This window comes from Sceloporus undulatus, unplaced genomic scaffold (genome assembly GCF_019175285.1).
Source record: "Sceloporus undulatus isolate JIND9_A2432 ecotype Alabama unplaced genomic scaffold, SceUnd_v1.1 scaffold_15, whole genome shotgun sequence".
Lineage (NCBI taxonomy): Eukaryota > Metazoa > Chordata > Lepidosauria > Squamata > Phrynosomatidae > Sceloporus > Sceloporus undulatus.
The window spans coordinates 1,250,922-1,270,757 of NW_024802937.1; the positions used below are offsets into that span (position 1 = coordinate 1,250,922).

Here is a 19,836-nt window from a genome sequence, read left to right on the forward strand (position 1 = left end):
TAAAAATTTAACTCCCCCCCCCACTCAAATTGCCAGGTATGATATAGACGGTAGAGGCATGGCCTTTATATGAAATATAATATTTGTTCAATATATTGTATATACTCGACTATAAGACAAAAAAATTATGCCCCAAAATTGTCCCTAAAATTCTTGGTTGACTTATATACAAGTCAATACAGTGGTAATACTTAGATGGTCCTGAAAGAAGCACCATCAAATGTGCCTCAACAATGATTTCTGAAAGAGCTGTCCATGCAGGAGTGCACATCAGATTCGGATGTTAAAAGGGTTTAACATCCCAAAGGATTTAACATCCCAATCCAATGTTAAAAAACGTTCTGTTCACCAAACAACCATTTAATTGCATTTTCTTCCCTTCCCAACCTGATGTTAAAACCTCCTCCTCCAGCACTAAGGAGAGGTGGTATTAGCTGGTTGGGAGAGGCCCAGAGAAGAAAAAGAGGGAGGGAAGTGGTGTTTCCTCCTTTACATCCTTTGTTACATGCCCCTAAATTTTACCCTTGACTTAGTCACTGGTCATATCAGTACAGTATCCATGTTTTTGACCCTAAAACCTTCCCTCAACTTATACATGAGATCGACTTGAACACGAGTGTATATGGAAGGTTTTACTTTTTAAGTACATGTTCACACAAAATAAATACAGTAGCTGCAGTTGAGATAGTCTGCAGTGTTAATAGAGAATTGTCCAATCCAAGTTTTTGGGATGAGTTGTGCATGTTGTAGCTATATGCTGTAAGACACCAGGAGTGGTATGGTTGCCTGTATCATGGATGGTTGCATCTAGCAGTGGTGGATTGCCTGAATGGTTCCAGGAACAAATGAATAACTTAGAGAGAGAGAGAGAGAGAGAGAGAGATTTCCCCATATGAACCTTCCTGAGCTTTAAGATCTGCAAGGGAGGCACTTCTCATTGGAGTATATCACACAGAGCTTTTTGGAGATTTTCCAGCTCAGTTCCGATTTGACTGCACTTCCAATGATGCGCATTCATATTGTAAAGTGAATGTGTTATCAGATGCCATTCCTTTCTATAGGAGCTCCTTGCGAGGTGCTTCCGCAGTGATTCCAAAATGACTCCTCATTTTGGTAAAACCAGAAAAAAAGTGACTTCACAGAATTCGCTTCCAGGCTCACTTCGATTGCACTGCGAATTGGTCTGGTGTGGAAAACCACTCCGATGTCATCCCCCTTGGTCCACTGTGTCCTGCTCCGTCATCCCCCTCCTCCTGCTTCATGCCATCTCCTCCTCTCTGCCAACCAGCCAATCCCATCATCCGCTACGTCCTCCTAGACCCCAATCTGCTCCCCTCCTTCACCCTGCCGCCTATCCCATCATCCCCTGCCTTCTCCTAGACCCCGATCTGCTCCCTTCTTTCACCCTGCCACCTATCCCATCATCCCCTGCCTTCTCCTAAACCCCGATCTCCTCCCCTCCTTCAGCCTGCCAACAATCCCATCATCCCCTGCCTTCTCCTAGACCCCGATCTGCTCCCCTCTTTCACCCTGCCACCTATCCCATCATCCCCTGCCTTCTCCTAGACCCCGATCTGCTCCATTCAGCCTGCTACCAATCCCATCATCCCCTGCCTTCTCGTAGACCCCAATCTGCTCCCCTCCTTCAGCCTGCCACCAATCCCATCATCCCCTGCTTTCTCCTAGACCCCGATGAAGGATGACAGCTAAGGAGGAGGCAGAGAAGGAGGGTAGCGTCCATAGCCCCACTGAGCATGTGCAAGGGTGCCGATTCGAATCGTTGAACCCTCAAAGTATGCTCTGGTGTGGTAATACAATGTGCACTCACTCTGCTTTTCTTGAATCCGCATCATGTGACTTGCTTGGAATTGAAGTGACTTCACTTCCCCCTCAATTCGGAAGAGCAATAGAAAGGCAACCAGGTGTGGTAAAACATCACGTTTTAACCTTAATTCGCATTGCTAGACAGGAGTGACTCTGGATCTGGTATGAAAAAACATCACGCTTTGCATTGCTAGAACAGGAGTGACTGTGGATCTGAGCTGCAAACCCCCCTCCCCCCACGTGTGATAAGGTCCATTGTCCCACCACCTTTACCTGGTGGTGCAGTGGTTAAATGTCTGTACTGCAGCCACTCACTCACAAACCATAAGTTTGCAAGTTCACTACCGGCGAAAGGGCTCAAGCCCAACTCAGGCTTGCATTCTTCTGAGGTGGCTAAAATCGGTACCCAGATTGTTGGGGGCAATTAGCTTACACTTTGTAAACCGTTTAGGGAGTGCTTAAGTGCACTGATAAGTGGTATAGAAATGTACAGTACTTGCTATTGCTTTCGGGCCCAAACAGACAGGCCAAAATAAAGCTGCTTTGGGTCACTTTGGAGGCATGCTGTTTAAATGACACATCTTAAGTGGCCAGAAGCTGTGCCAAAGCTGCGCTCCAGTCCTTAGGACTGGAGTATGGCTTTGGCGTGGCTTCCGGCCACTTAGGATGCATGCATCATTTAAACAGCACACTTCCAAAGTGACCCGAAGCAGCTTTATGTTGGCCTGTCTATTTGGGCCCATTCACAGGCATGATTGATGGGAATGTGGGAGAAGCTCCCACACTTTGGAACTCCTTCCCTAGGGAAGCTAGGGTGGTTCCCTCTTCCTTGTCCTTTCCACAGCAGGTTAAGTCCTTTTCTAGTGAGCCTTTGAAAAAGTGATTTTTTTAAACAAAGGGATTTTATAGTGCTGTATGGGTTTATCTTTGTGGAATTTTAATTGTTTTATTTCTGTTGTTATTTAATATTGTTTTAATTTTGTGCATGTTTTAACTATATGTGTTTTTATTATTTTTATGCCTTTTTTTGCAACAAGCTGCCATGAGTCTCTGTCTGGGAGAAAGTGGAAGATAAATAAAATGATGGGTGGATAGATGGAAGTGGTCCTTGTCAGCTTGATGGAGGCAGTAGTGCAAGTGCTTCCTCGTGGAAAGCTTCCTTTAACCTGAGTAGTGGCAACAATAATTGTCCAGCCACAAATATCTCCTTTTTGTAGAAGGTGTTTGAATGGGTGAGTGCAGTTCAACTTCTATTTCTCTTGAAAGAAATGGTATATCTATGCAGGAACTACATCAGCTCAACCATAGGCCTGGTTTTAAGACAAAAAACAACGGTGGCTTTAACTGCTCTGGCTCAGTGCTAGGGAATCCTGAGAAATGTAGATTATTGTGGCACCAGAACTCTCTGACAGAGAAGGCTCGATGTCGCACAAAACTACAGTTCTCAGAATTCCTTAGCATTGATCCACGGCAGTTAAAGCGGGCTCAAACTGGATTATTTCTGCAGTATGTTTTTGACCTGTGTTTGCCATTTTGCTGTTTTATTTATTTATTTATTAATACCCCACCCTTCAGCCCTAAAGGCTATCAGAGCGGCTTACAATTATTATTTTTAATTAGACGGTTCCCTGCCCTCAGGCTTACAATCTAAAAGACATGACACTGCTACAGGAGAGGAGGATGGAGTGAGACTTTACTGAGTCTCCTTTTCTTCATGACAGCTTATGACAACTGTAGCCCACTGGAACAGCTCTGTGAGTTGGGATAATGTTGATGGCACAGTATCGGGAGTAATTCTGCTCTTACTTGCAGGATCAAGGGTTGCATTTGGGGAAACCTCTGTGCAGCTACTTGGTGTTTATGCTATAACATGCTGCAAGCTTTAATTTTTTTTATTTTTTATTTTTTATTTTTATTTATTTTTTTTGCTTTTTAATATATGTGAAATGTCTAGAAGAGTATTCTGGAGTGAAATGACAGTAGCATGCTGATTGCACCCAGCTTTTAATCTTCTTGTCACCTGAATCAAGCCCTAGAAGTACTGAATCAGTGCATGAATTTGGTGAGGAGATTAATGAGGCCCAATAAACTAATGTTTAATCCAGGGCAAGACTCTGATCCTGTGTAGCTGCTTGTGTAGTTGAAAGTGTTGTATTTAACCAACTGGAGCTGCATTTCCACTGAAATAATACACATGGAGCCTAGCAATGCTCTCTGGTCCAGTTGTTTCTCAGGAAACTCAGCCGTTTCTGTAGCATGGTGTTATCCGTGGTGGCAATGGTTATCCATCAACTGATAATATCCCTTCTAGATGGCTGCAGTACATTATACTCCCCTTTAAAATGTTTTGGAAGTTTCAGATAGTGCTGAATGCAGTGTGCAGAGTTTTGAAATGCTTTGCTTGCACAGATCATATCTCACTAATCTTTAAAAAAAAAACCATAAGGCAGCTTCACTAATTGCCTGTTGATTCTGGTTTCAATTCAGAGTACTGATGTTTACCCGTAAATTTCTAAATTTAAATTGGTTGGAAATGCAAATAGGCAGAACCTGTTCTCATTGTACACACTAAGATTAGGGTGTCTCACTTCATTTGCTTCTTGAAATCTAGTAAATTTAGATGTTAGAATAGAACACATTCTGTGTTAATTCCTATCTCTTTTTCTGATTTGCAGTGTTTTAATAATTACTTTGGAAAAACAACTCTCTCCCTCCCTCTCTCTTTCTCACTCTCATATGAACTAAATTTGTAATGCTTACTTTTTTGACCAGTATCTGGCCACACAATCAGTGGCAGAGCTTCAGAAAAAAGTATACCAGCCACAGATGCTGGCGAAACATTAGGAAGAAACTCTTCTAGAACATGGCCACATAGCCCGAAAAACCCACAAAAAACTATAAAGATTTTTGTTTCAGAATTTTTCAGGAAATAGAACTTATATATTGGGGCAGAGCAGATGGGCAGAAACAAGCGGCTTGATCCTAGATTTTCTGAAAGTGGATTGAAACCCTACACCACCCGCTCCCTAGGCAGGCCGAACACCCACAGACTGTCTGCACCACATGGCATCAAGCCATGTTACACAGTTACTTTTCTTTCATTACCTCCCCACCATGCATGCAGACCATCACACAAACACCACCACCTGTGACCCATTTACCACCCTCTTCCTGCCCAAATGCCATTTCATTGGACACCTGCCTGTACGACCAGCCATACAGTCATACATGTGCATTGGTGTGCCCAGTGATACATTACAAAATGCAATCATTGAGAGCCCCCCCCATACATGCCCCCTTCATCTCCCTTCACCCCATGCCCCCTGTTGCATTGTGTGGATTGTGTATGTTGCAATTATATCTTCTTGCTTTGCTGCAGTCCTATACTGGTGCTGGGTGTTTATATGCTGGTGCGATGATACATATTTTCTACCTTGAGTTGAAGTATCCCAACTTCTTTTTGCTCTGATTTTTAGCCCCAAAGCATGGCTTTTTTCACTTTCCACCTGTTCTTGTCTTGTGTGCCATCTAAACAGTCTGCCTTCAAAGCAGTTAGAGGCCATTTTCTTTGGCCAGTACAGATTACCGCATTGTGAACAATTAACACCCCAAATGGTGCAGAGGTTTAGAAATTGGACTAAGACATCAAGATATAAATGTTCAAATACCCACTCTGCATGGAAACCGCACTAGGCAAGTCATGCTGTCACAGTCTTAGAGGAGGGCAATGGCAAGCCTCCTCTGAATAAATCTTATCAAGAAAGGAGGTCACCATAAGTAGGAATCGATGAAGGCACATAGCGAAAATGAATACACCAGGTGTCTTGCCTCCTTTTAATACATATTCCGATTTGTTTGCCCGAGAATTGCTTTTCAGGTGTATTTTCCATGTTTGTTAATTTGATGCAGTAGACAAATCACATTCAAGGAGTTTTTCAAATCCTGTTATATCATCATTTATAATTTCATATTCCTCTTTATCATTCCATTGTTTCCTCTTGTATCTCCTTTTTGTGTTTAAACCATGGTTGCTCATTTTGAGTTGCTAGAGGGATAATAGTGCTGATGAATGAGTAGTTTGTCACGTAAAGACTTCGCTTTAAAGGGAATGAAGCACAGAAAATTACAGTGGCAAAGGTTTCTAAATTATACTTGCACAGGAAGATGTTCATGATAAGGAAGTAGTTAAATGGGGCTGTTTGGAAAGAAACTGCAAGCTATAGCTCACACTTCATGTGTCAGCAGAATGAGGAAACAATTGATTCATAAGGTCAGTGGAGCATTGTAGGTGCTAAGAAAAAAGCCCGACAACCTTAAACGATAATGTAAAGAATGTTTTGTACAAACCTGCCCTTTCTCCTGAAACTAAAGGCCTTCACTTCTTTTAGCAATGGGAACTGGACTGTTCTTAGGTCCTTGTGTTCTATGATAAGGGGTAAACCCCATCTTTCAGGCAACTGAACCTTATTGTGGAAAACAGAACCATGATGGGGAAGTGGATTTCAGAGTGTAACAGAAGCAGTATTTTCAGCTCCAAAGGGGATGCTGCATGGAGCTGAGAGGTTGCAGGTGAAGAAAGATTTCAACCCCCATGCCCCCAAATTTGTTTGCCTAAAGGAATCAGAACACTGTGGCACACATTACCATGTGGCTTGTTTTCTTTCCTTATTCATTCACCTAATTGCAGAACTAACACTATGTTTTATCAGATGGGAGGTTAGTGAATATTTTCCCTTTTGTCCTGACAGCATCTCTGCCCCCATTTGTTTATGTAGTACTTTGCTTTTACCCTGACAACGATGAAGAAAGGGTTTGCATCAAAACTGCCTCTGCTCCCATTTTTTCAAAATTTGTTTGTGTCGGTGATGATAACATAAACCTATGATAGTAAAAGTGCAAAGCAGTGACAAACAGAGGGATAATTGTGACCAAGCACTGGAGATGTTTGGCTTGTCTGAGGTAATTAACTGCCCTTCTGCACTAGACATCTTCTTTTTTCACCTGTTATATCCAATTCCTTATATTCTCTCTTTCCTGTGTTCTCTTTGGGTGCTTGCTAGTTAGGGACACTTACTAGATATCAGGAAAACATAACAATAGCCATAGCGAGTACATTTCTTTTCTGCTTGTCAGTGAACTAGCATTCCCCAGGTGGTTTACAGTGTGCAAGCCAATTGCCCCCCAACAAGCTGGGTACTCATTTTACTGACCTACAAAAGGATGGAGGGCTGAGTGGATCCTGGAGCCCTGCCTGTGATCGAACTCACAATTTTGTGGCTGTGCCTTACTGGCATTTAACCACTGTGCCACCAGCTCTCCTGCTGTGGCTATTCAGTGTTGTTGTTGTTGGTGGTGGTGGTGGTAGGGTAGATAAACTAAGTAGAAACATGAAGCACTTGCTTAGCATGCCTACTTTCTTTTTGCAGACAAATTAAGACTTTTCTTTTTTTTGACAGCACTGGTAATTGGTTATATTAGGCCTGTCTCACCAAATAATGTGTTGAATCTTGCTGATTGTTGTGCTGGTCTGTGTGTGCATTTTAATGGTATATGTTTTGATTTGGCTTTAATTTTCTGATTCTTTAATCTTATCTTAACTATTGTATCTTGTGGATTCTTAACTATATTGTTGTTGTTGTTTTAATTTGGCTTGAGTCGATTTCAGTCCTCAACTAGGAAAAGGTGGGATAGAAGTAATCATAATAGTAGTAGTCGTAGTAATAATAATTATAGTGGTGGCAGCAGCACTATTGCTAAGAGCAGTTGCCTGTGCTGGAAGGGCTCTCTATTCCTGTCTCACCAGTGGGACACAGTGAACTTTGTTGGGAAATGAGAGGGAGTCTTCTCATTTGGGCATCTCACACATGGAATGTCCTCCCTTTGGAGATTGAGGCTGATGTTGGCTTCGCTCTTGTGCCAAGTTAAAATACAATCGTTCAATTGAAGTCTTTGGAATATAAAGGTCTTGTCCATACCTGTATGGATACATCGTTTTAAATTGTTTAAACAGCTCTATGTGTTTTAAGACTATTTAAATTGTTAAATTAGTTCTCACCACTTTAAACTGTTTGAAATTGATTTTATCTGTATGCTGGCATAAGCTCTCACTTGCATTATTTAGGACTCTAACATGATGTGAGGGAATCACAGCTGAAGCAAAATATTAGAACTATGTAAATCCTCTTGTATTTGCAGCCTACATATTAGCCCACCTTGTATATATTGTTGTGCAGTCCAAGGTACTTTGTGTTTGTCTGAAATCATTTGGAGGTAACTTAAAGGTATAGTTTGCTAAAACACCTTCCTTGAAACACAGGTGGTTTGTTTCAAATTCATGCCTGTTGTATTAGGTATAATCCACTAACTACTGTTTTGCTGTTTCCCTGTGTCCCAGAAAATGCAGCAAATGAAAACTGTTTTTGTTCATCTTTTAAAACAATAATTAAATTTGATACCTCTTTCTCTTCTTAGAGAATTTTGTTTCTGGAGACATATATTTATGTTCTGAGATGACTGCATATTAGTTCTTCTATTACAACTGGTGCTTCAAGAAAAGTACTAACCATGTGGTGCACACAGGATCTGATCATTTGTTTCATCTGTTTTAAATTGGTCAGTAAAAAAAGGAAAATGGGCTGTCAGTTGGTTGTATTACTGTGGACTGAAGTTATGGGGTCACATTCCTCCATTTCTACCCTTTCAGTCCTCTCCATGGAAAACTCTGGCTACAGTGCTTTATCCAGTTACTAAGAGTAAGTCCACTGAACCTGGGCCTGGTTCTAATTGCTAGTCCCAACTTGCCCCATGCCTATGGACAGGAGATCCCAGCTACAGTATGGAGAAGCAGTTATGGATGAGTCAAGCCAGTCTGGTTCACACAGAGGTAAGCAAGGGAGTTTACTGAGGTTGAAGGAGGGTACAGGAACAAGTTCTCATTCATTCTGGAAGCCGGTACGAGAAGCCAGCAGTCACGATAGCCAAAGCCAAAAGGGAAGGACAGAGAGTCCATAGATCTAGAATCTAAACAAGCAGTGAGCACCAAGCCAAGGAGAACATTTGTAAACAACATAAACTCATAGCAGCTATTGTGGAATTTATAGCATTCCTGTTCTTGAGTGGCCAGACACTTGACTGATCAGCACTTCTTATTTAAGAAGTATTGGCTACTTCTCCCCTTATTCCTTATCTTGATGGTGTTTTAGAAATGATGGGTAATGGCATCCCTGTGGTTGGTGTCACCCGGTGCGTGTGGGGAAGCAGGGAGGCAGCAGGGAAGGTGGTGGTGGAAGGCTCTGCTGCCCCTCCCGTCCTTCCAATGCCTTGCTTGCCTGCTGCCTGGCCAGCCTGCCACCATCTTGCAAGACTGCTGCTGGGAGAACAGGTATGCTTCAGCCTCCAGATGGGCATTTGGGGTCTGGTTCAGTTGCTCAGGAGAGCAGCTATGCCTGACCCTAGACGAAAGACACTTCCCACCAGCACCACCCAGTGCTTGCAAGGGTGGTACTGTGGCCTCTGGAAGGCATTTGGGGGGTCTTGTGTGGCTGCTGGGCAAGTGAGAAAGGGACATGACACTCTTTCCCACTCACTCAGTAGCCATGCCAGCCCCTCCTGAGTGTACATTCCCTCTGGAGTGTAATCCGGTGCAGTGTGCACCCTCCTAGTGAAGACAATGATGATGGGGTTGTCTCTAAAGTGTTGCTTAACTCTGGTGAGGATTGCCTCTGCTGAAGTTCCTCATCAGTTGCTTGTTGCCACTAGCTGCTACAAAAGCCCTACAGAGGCCACAGTTGTCCCCATCTTCAAAAAGGGGGGGGGGAGAGGATCTCAACAATTATAGCCAGATAGTCTGACATTAGTATCAGGAAAGATTCTAGAGCAGATCATTAAATAGAGAGTCTGTGAATATCTAGAAGGCAATGGCATAATCACAAAAAGTCAACATGGGTTTCAGAGAAAAAAGTCATGCCAGAAAAATCTGATTTCTCTCTCTTTTTTAAATGAAATTACCAGCTTGGTAGATGAAGGGAATGTTATGGATATAGCATATCTTGATTTCAGTAAGGCCTTCGACAAGGTCCCCCATCACATTCCTACAAACAGGCTGGTAAAATGTGAGTTAGATAAAGTAACTGATAAATAGATTTGTAATTGGCTGAGCAGCCGAACCCAAAGGGTGTTCAACAATGGCTCCTTTTCATTCTGGAGAGAAGTGACCAGTGGGGTACCACAGGGTTCTGTCCTGGGCCCAGTGCTATTCAACATCTTATGAATGACTTGGATGAAAGAATTGGGGGCATACTTATCAAATTTGCAGATGACACCAAATTAGGAGGAGGAGCTAATACTCCAGAGGACAGGATCAAAATTCAAAATGACCTGAATAGACTTAAAAGTTGGGCCAAAGGTAACAAAATGAAATTCAACATGAAGAAAGGCAAAGTACTGCACTTAGGGTGGAAAAATGAAAAGCACAGATATAGGATGGGGGACACCTGGCTCAACGAGACTATGTGTAAAAGGGATCTAGGAGTCCAAGTAGACCACAAGTTGAACATGAGTCAACAGTATGATGAGGCAGCTAAAAAGACTAGTGTGATTTGCAGCTGCACCAATAGAAGTATAGTCCCTAGATCAAGGGAAGTAATAATGCCACTCTATTCTGCTTTGGTCAGGACCCACCTAGAAAACTGTGTCCAGTTCAAGGCACCACAATTCAAAAAGGAAGTTGAGAAACTGGAGCATGTCCAAAGGAGGGCAACTAAAACGTGAAGGGTCTGGAAACCATGCCCTATGAGGAACGATTTAGGAAGGTGGTTATGTTTAGCTTAGAGAAGAAATGGTTAAGGGGTGATATCATAGCCCTCTTTATTTGGGGGGTGTGACATTGAGGAGGGAGCATGCTGGTTTTCTGCTGCTCCAGAGAACAGGACCATTGTAACAGTGGATACAAGCTACAGAAAAAGAGATTCCACCTCAATATTAGGAGTAACTTCCTGATGGTAAGGGCTGTTCAATAGTAGAACACACTCCCTTGGAGTGTAGTGGAGTCTCCTTCCTTAGAGGTCTTTAAACAGAAGCTGGATGGCCATCTCTCTTTGATTGCGATTTCCTGCATGGCAGGGGGTTGGACTGGATGGACCTTGCGGTCTCTTCCAACTCCTTGATTCTATTATTCTATGCTCAGCTTTGGGGGAGTTAGGAAGTGTTGGCTACTTTGCCACTTATTCCTCACCTTGATGATATTCCAGAAATAATGGGCAGTGGCATTCCTGTGGTAAATGTCACCCGGTGCCAGTGGTTTGGAGCCAGCGGTTTTTCTGTATCTGATTCAGCTGCATTGGATTTCTTTGGTTCCTGTGCAATGACTTACAATCTTACTAGCTAGGTCCAGCAAGTAAACCCATTGAACAAATTAGAACTTAAGTACATGTTACCTTAGCACACTCTCAGTGATTCAAAGGATCTACTCTAGTTGGGACTAACAGTTGTATTTAGGCCAGAGAGATCTGCATAAATGCAAAATAGGACTGGACTGTAGATGCTTTTTCCCTGACTTGATGTTTTTTTTCTGGAAGTAGGCGATACTAGTTAACTACATCCAGGTTTATCTTAATCTTGATTGCACTAGATGCACAGACCTTTTACAGAAACTGTCACAGAGGTCAGTGGCTTTTCAGTTCAAAGGTTGGTGTAATTTGCAGTGGTAGTACATCTGTCAGCAGAAGTAGAACTTGAATTGTTTATTGAATCCTTGACTGGCTTTCAATGACTTTATCATCCTCCTCAATTGACAAATGGGCTAATAAATTATATCATCCCATCAAAAATGACTGAGAAATGAGTAAGGGTTATCTGCTACTGCTTTCTATTTGTACTTTGCATGCTGCAGATCGGGATAGAGGCCATCTGCTTTGGAAATACATTTACTTGATAACTGAGTTTATATCCAGTAGCAGGAAGTGATAGCCCTGTTTGGGACTAAATAATAGACTTTTAATTTTCTCTGTATTGCATGAATAATTATTTTGCTATATTGGCATATTAAGAAAACTCCTACAGCAGCCATTAACCACTTGTCTAGCAAGCCCAGGTAATCTACCTGCAAATAGATCCAAACAGTTAGGACTGCAGACTTTCTTCATGCAAATGACCTTTATTCCCCCAAAGTGTAGGAAGCCCCCGGTTGTCTGACAAGGCAGGTACTGCAGAACTTATTTATGGTATTTCTACCCCGCCCTTCAGCCCTAAAGTCTATCAGAATGGTTTACAATTATTATTTTTATTTTCAGCCAAGAATTGGTTGAAAAATGGAACTCAGGTTGTTTTAGCCTGCAAAGACATTTTGGCTACTAAAAATATAAATAACATACTATATATAACTTGAATGCAGGCAAAAGCTAAATGAACACACTGTACAAATTAACTATACTAACACACTGTATTTCTATATTACATGGATCGGACTAGTTGGCCCTGAGTTTTATTTCCTGCAAGGGTTGGAGTAAGTGACCTTCAGATTCCTTTCCCTCAGGGCCCAGATTAGATAACCCTTGGGCTTTTCACCACATGGGTCAGACTAGATGACCCTTGAATTCATTTACCACAGAGGTCAGATTTGAAGATGTTCAGATTCTTTTCCTGCAGTGGTGGGAGGGAAGAGAAAAGCCTTGCTCTTGTTGTGCAGGAAACAGGCCTCACCCCTTCCTATGTGGGTCTGGGGCCTAAATCATGACATGCTTCTACACAAAGGCAAAGCAAGGCAAAAGAAGCCTCCCAGCTTGCTCCAAGCCTTTTTCCTGCCTTCTCAACCCTCCCTCCCTCCTGCCTGTTTGCTTCATTCTCTCCTTCTCATGCCTTTCCCTTCTTTCTCCTGGTGCAGTACCCTTTTGCAGAGCCATACAGCTGACCAGGGAGACACCAGAGGGCTGGAGGAGAAAGCGGGGAATAGGATGCTGGATGAGCAGTCTATAGGAAGAAAACTGACAAAAGTCTGGACAAATATTTATTACAGGGAGAGACCAGCATAAGAACAACAAAATACAGCATACAAATACTATATATAATAACAAAACTCGTAAAATAAGTAAATATATGTATAAATATTGCTTAAATACCAATACACATAATTATCTGTCAGAGGAAGTTCAACTAGAAGTTCATTGACTAATCCTGCTTTTTCAACTTGTGTATTACACAGACAACTTCCATAATTCAAGGAAGGGTCTGCTCTTTCTGTAGGCAACTGACAAAAGAGTGGACCCCTCGTCAAATTAACACAACTTGTCCGTCATTCGAAACTGTTGAAGGAGAGAGGAGTCGGATACTGAGGCGCTGAAAGGTGGTGGTTCGTGCCTGTATAAATTAGTATTTTACATTTAATAAATGCAGAACATGCTAGATCATATTTTCTTTTGAAGTCCAATTAGGAAATGTTTGGGAGGAAATACAGTCAGCCCTTCTTATAGACTGAGCTTTTATACATGGATTCAAGCATCCACGGTTTGAAAATGTGCCAAAAAAGTATAAATTTCAAATATCAAACCTTGATTTTCCATTTTTTATAAGGGACACCATTTGCTATGTCATTATATTTAATGGCATTTGAGCATCCACAGATTTTGTTATACGCAGGGGATCTTGGAACCAAACCCCAGCGTATAACAGTGGTCCACTGTACTTTGAAATGCTGATCGGTATTCTGAAATTTCTGCTGGCATACCTGCCTGTGATAGTGATGGGACTGAAACCAACTGGCCTCAAAAGGAAATAGGAGACAGAAAAAATTGTTACAGACAGAAGAGTTTAAAAGATTTTAAAGCATTCATAAATGTTAAATTTGTGGTCTTTATGACACAAAATCAGACAGCAATGAACATGTCTCTAAGATAATTATTTTTAAAAAATCGTAGCTAGGGGACTCAGAGCTAGGTGACTAAGCCCTTTCTGGATTTCTGAGGACCTCTTGTTGCTGAAGTTTTCAATAACTAATTTGTATGTTTTTTTAAAAAAAATACAAGATAAGTTTGTGAACAATATAGGTTGTAAGAACTAAAGTCACATTGCAGATGTTATTGTCTTCAGTTTTGGGAGACTGGCTCCATCTAGTGTTTCAGTAATAGAATTTTACCCAGCTAAAAAAATCTAAAGAACTTGCATTTCAAGCTAAAGATTACCCTTAGAAAATTATCTTGATACCAGGTTGCTAAGGCTGAGGTTAAAATAAGATAAAGTGTTAGATTATTTGTGAAATGAGCACATGATTAAATATCAGTTGATTCTATCATGTAATGCAGTCTGATTAGCTTTATGTGCAAAGCCTAATCAGACCTTGCTGTGTTATTGTTCTTTCTACTTGACTCCAGTAATAAACAAATTGTTCTGGTCTTAGGTAGTCCAGAATGCTTGTATGTTATGCTTTATGTGGATGATGTTAAAGACTTGACACATAATTGGATATCAGAATCTAATGGCACTCTTTATTTGCATAGGTCGAATTACCCTTATCCAAAATGTTTGGGACCAAAAGTGCTTTGTGTTTTGTTTTTTGTTTGTTTTTGTTTTGTTTTTTTTGGATTTTGGAATTCCTGTATTTTCAAATATGTACATAATGAGATATTGTGGAGATGAAACATAACTTTAGACACAAAATTTATTTATATGCACCATATAAATCTAACCTGAGGGTAGTTTTATACAATATTTTTAATAATTTTGTCCATGAAACAAAGTTTGTGTACATCAGAAAGTAAAGGTGTCACCACTTCAGCCAGCCATGAAAAAAGTTTTGATTTTAGAGTACAGTATTTTGCATTTCAAAATTCCAGATAAAGGAGATTCATCCTGTAGTAGAAGACAAGAATAATGAAAGAATAGGACATTGCATACCCTTGTCGCAAAGCAGAATAAAAATATCATGTAGAGCAATCAAAAGTGGGGCAGGGTGGCTATGAAGTAGCAAAATGTTTACAACTTCTAGAGTGCTGTCAATTTACACTAGCCAAAGTCGTCATCATCTGGGGGCATGTCGACATGGGCCATTTAAACTGGTTTCCTCCCATTTGCACTGTCCATATGACTCAGGGCCAAAGCCCCAATTTGAGTTCAGGCTGTCTTCATGACATGAGGCCAGTTATGCAGTGAATTTGGGCCATACCTACCTTAAACCGGTTTAAAATAATGTTCCTTTTGCTCTGGGTTTTTCAGAAAAACCTGGAGCACTCTGAAGTGATGTCAGATGGCTGTCTACAGATGCATCCCACTATGCTGTGCAGAAGTGCCACCAGTGGCATGAGTCTCTCTCTCTGAGGTCACAAAGAGATGCCCAGCATTGTGATGTTGAGCTCTTGATTTTCAACAGCAGAGGGATTGACCCATGCTTTTGGTAGTGGGCAGCACAATGGGACCTGTGTGTAGACAACCTCTTGGCAGTGCTTTGGAGTGCCCAGGTAATGGGGGGGGGATTCAGAGCCAGAAAACTCTGGAAGCAGCCCAGAATATTTTGGCTAGCGTAGATGACATTTTTACCTTTTTTGGTCACTAGTAGTTCTAGGATGGTTTAGTGGTTTGAGTATTGGATTAGAAGACTGGGAGACTAGGGTTCGAATCCCCACTCAACCATGGAGACCTTGGGCAAGTCCTACTCTTTTAGCTGTGACAAACTCCCTCTGAAGAAAAGGGATTCCTTTTTGCAATTTTTTTACAGGGTAGACATCAAAAGATAATATTAACATGTTGTGAGAATTAATATTTTGTGTTTGAATTCATAATTATAATTAATTCAGAGTAAATCCTCCCCTGTGGCTTCTTAGTTGGAAGAATGAGCTATTATGCCATATTAACTGATGAGAACAAAGCAAGAAGTCATATTTTAAACTTTATGTATTTGTGAAGTCGAAGACTTTATGATTATGTTTATGCTATAGGTTTGCAGAGAGTAGATCTGTGTCATTTTGATGTTGTTGGAGAAGTCTTCTAGGGAAACTTGTGTATATGTGGGATTTTTATATGGTAATAATTTTTTTTAAAGAAAGCTGTCCAAGAATACACTGTGATTTTACTGTAGGGTTGTCATAAATCAGAAATGTCTTGAAAGTACACAACAGGACATTCTTCTTTTTATTTATGTTTTCCACTGTCATGAAAATAGAGGGAAGCAGCTGCTAATTTTAATTAAGATTTCTGTTCTGCAGTATACTGTCTGCTTATTCATCCTATTTAAATCATGGGATTGCTTCTGTGAAAGTGAGTCCTGTAACTGCTGTATGAATACTTCTGTATGAAAACCAAAACTCCTCTGCCCTGGAGCCTCCTTTTGTACTGAGAGAGTGCACTGTGCGCTTTCATAGAACTCTCATAGCTGAACATTTCACTAGGAATCAGATTTTCTTCTTCTTGTCTTGTAACATTTGTGTGATGCATAGTTACAAACTCTGTAAGAGTAAGAAAGACCCATGATTTATTCAGAATGATGTGCTACTGTACTAGGTTTCTCAGATTCTTAATTAAAACAGGTAATAATAATTGGTGGGACATTTTTTTATTGATTAAAATGTTTTGCAGATTGGAATAGACAAGGAATGTTAGGTTTAAAAAAAAACAAAAACCAGAGGTAAACCTTCAGTATTTAGCATTGATTATTAGTCTTGTTCTGGAGCTCTCAGTCATGTTGAAGTATTTCATACTATAGCAAGCAATTCACATTTTGATACTAGTAATCTTTCTTCAGAGTCTCAAGTGACATATTTTTTAGAGGGAAGATATATTCATGTCTTCATAAAAGTGCAGTTGGATATATATTTATTTATTGGCACAAAGTATTAAAGGATTGACAGTCTAACTCTGAAATATTGATTTTATGAAGGAAATCTTTATTTGTTTACTATGATTAATGTCTTTGTACGTTTGAATATTATTTTAATGTTATTACTAAAAATATATCCTGCTCAGTTAAAAGAAGTAGAAGTGATTACTGTATTTAGTTTTCATCATTAGCTTGTATGCTTTCCTTGCTTTTGAAGACTGCATTTTAAAACTACTGCTTTGTTGATATAGAAAAGGCATATTACTACCTACTGTTGCTATGATTACAGTTACTGGTCATTATTAACATCCTGTCTTAAGTATGCCTTCTGCTACACGTCTTTCTAGATATGGATACATCTACAAAATGCTTATTGTGAACCACCTGCTATATAAGAATTTATTATTTCAGCCGTAGCTAAAATGTCCTGTGTACTGTGTTCTAGATAGACTATATAGAATAGATGTGAAGAGCCTGTGGCTTTCCAGATACTGGTGAGCTATATACTCACATCATTCCTTACCATTGTGGAGACTTGTGGGGGAATTTGGTTCCACCAACATCTGGAGGTCCACAGGTTTACCATTTCTGATACAGTAGTATCGGTAAACCTTTTGGAAAAGCCATCCTAGGATCTGAATGATTTTAATGGAATTATACTATTATGAGAGGATTTTGTGTTTGTCTGAAATGGAACATGTAGCTTTATCTTACCATGGTCCCTGGATTAGGAAAGAGGATGTCGTATACAAGGGTCTGTTAAAATACACTCTTCATTTCAACACAGACATGAAATGATACATTATTTAGATCAGGAGCAACAGAAGTAGGTCAGGATGTACTATTAGATCTCAAAGTGATTAGCTGTACATTAGCAAGGGTTTCCAACTCTTTTATCCCCCTTCTAAATTACAATAATGAAATCAGGAAAGGTTTGAGAAATAGGAATAGATTTATGTACACTCCCAAGGTAAAACTTTATCGTCTGAATGCTCACCAGAGGTCCCCACAATAACCATCCCATTTTCATCCCTGTGCCTACTCGACTTCTTCCTCTTTTTTGCTGTCCCATCCCTCTCCAGCAAATTCTTGAATAGGTTACTGCTAGAATACAGTAGTTTGATGGGGATCTTGATTTCTGCTTTTTTTCCTCCACTTGTTTGCCTCAGGCCCTCCTTGGCTTGACATCACCTCCTGGAAATATAGTGCAGATGCTGATGTCTTGTGTGAAGATTTCACTCCCACTGTGGGCCCCCAGTTATTCCACCTTTGCCACCTGTTGCTCCAGTGGCTGAGAACAACCTTGGAGCCACAAAGTCAATGTTAGACATGGTCTAACTTGCTTAATCCTTTGTTTCAAAGTCAGGCTCTTTGTTGGAGCCTCATGATCCCATTGAGTTCCAGGGCCACCCAGACTGGCGTCTTATGCAGTGATGACGCCTACTGCCTCTATATCTGTTCTCTTCTTAGCCTTGAGTGTCATTACTAGTAGTAAGAATTGTTCATAATTGTTCATAACAATTCATAAGAATGGTTACAGCAACACTGGTACTTGTGCCAAAAGTAAAAACCAGACAAGACCTGGGATGTACAGATTACAAAATGTAAGCTCCAAACCCCCAATGATCCCTCATTTAAAACAAGGTTAAACGTGTTGAGTCTAATCTGCACTGCAGAGGTAATTCAGTTTGATGCTGCTTTAACTGCCTTGGCTTAGTGCTATGGAATTTGAGGATTTGTTGTTTGTTGTGGCACCAGAGATCTCAGACAGAGAATGCTAAAGGCAGTTAAAGCAGTGTCAAACTGAATTATTTCTGCAGTGCAGATTAGACCTAAGAAACAAAATAGAAGAAAGGCAAGGCTTGCATGCTTATTTACTATTAGTATCTCAATTTCACTGTCTACCAGGTGTTACTGACTGAAGTATTGAACCATCCGTGATCTGGACTCAATGCAAGAACCTAGGAATCAATGAAGTATCATCAAATAATGTGGCATGTGCCAAGCAGTAACACTTTTTTGTAATTGTGCTATTGCGCTCCTATCTATGGCAATTTCATTCAGTTGTTCTGTCAATCTGTTTGGAATTTCTGTAAGAATAAGTTATTATTGTTGTTGCTGTTGGTTGGTTGATTGGTTGTTTGGGGTTTTTTATGGCCATGAGATTCTCAGTCTGGGATCCTGCAGATATTTGGAACTTCTGGGAGCTGAGATCCCAAATGCTTAGAGGGCCAAATTTTGAAAACCATTGGCCTGGGACATCTTCCTTTGCCCCTGCCCTGGCAAATTGCCTGTAGGAGGGAGGGTTCTCTGATTCCCTGAGCCTTTAAAAGACTGGCATCCCCCATGTACAGCTGCCCATATATATGCACTGCATGTGCACTGGAGTATAAAAAGATTGCCAACTCCTGTGTGTACCTTCAGACTTATATAGCCCTTAAAAGGCATGCTTTTCCAAAAGTGTGATGCCCAGCAAGAAAGGTAGCTGCCATTTGTTTCTTGAACCCCTGATATTGTGCTCATCTCTGTACTACTTCTCACCACCACCACTGCTATAGCATTACTTTTCCTCTTCTCCCAGTGTTGCCTTGAAGATAAACCTAAGCCAAATGACTTTTGAAGCACGAAAATGTGTGTTTCTGTGTGCCAGCGGCAGACTGTGGTGAAGCCTCCACTCCAGCTAGGGCGCCTTGCAATATCCTCGTTCCTGTTGGCTGGCCTTCCTCCCATTTTATCAAAGTTCATGGGGCTCACCATAAGTCAGCAGGTGACTTGAAGGCACTTGTGCATGCATACACACAAACACATACCCTCTTTATCTGTAGGTGGAAAGTAAAATTGGAAATTTGCCATCACAAAAGTTAGAAGGTTTATCAGCAACAATGGTTTGCAGGGAGAGGGGACCCAGATTAATGATGCACATTTTTGTTTATCTAGTTGTATAAATCTCAGGAAATGAGTAACAAATTTGAATAAACAGACAACAACAAACAATTAGATTTTCCCCCTCATTTCATGTCTTTAACTAGTGTGTGTATATGTGTGTTGTGACAATATACTGCAGCAGCAAATTAATAGATCCTGAGGTGATTAACCTCTTGCAATCTCCTGACAACATCTGCACATCTCTTCAAGACCAGAATAATGACAAATAAATGCCAAGGCAGATTATCTTCATCGTGGTATACACAGCCTGTGTGCTCTTTTTTTCT

The 19,836-nt window shown here is 40.8% G+C and overlaps 1 protein-coding gene across 2 annotated transcripts in view; it reads left to right on the plus strand.

Annotated features, from left to right (window-relative positions):
- The window catches only part of LOC121917317 (band 4.1-like protein 3), a 201,353-nt gene that overhangs the window by 32,228 nt on the left and 149,289 nt on the right, over window positions 1–19,836 (plus strand). Inside the window, exon 2 of one of the 2 annotated variants that reach the window (XM_042443178.1) lies at window positions 13,041–13,168. The gene's annotated coding sequence lies outside the window, so the exon portion shown is untranslated. Of the gene's footprint in view, window positions 1–13,040; window positions 13,169–19,836 lie in introns of those variants that run through there. The other variant, XM_042443177.1, reaches the window with a different exon arrangement.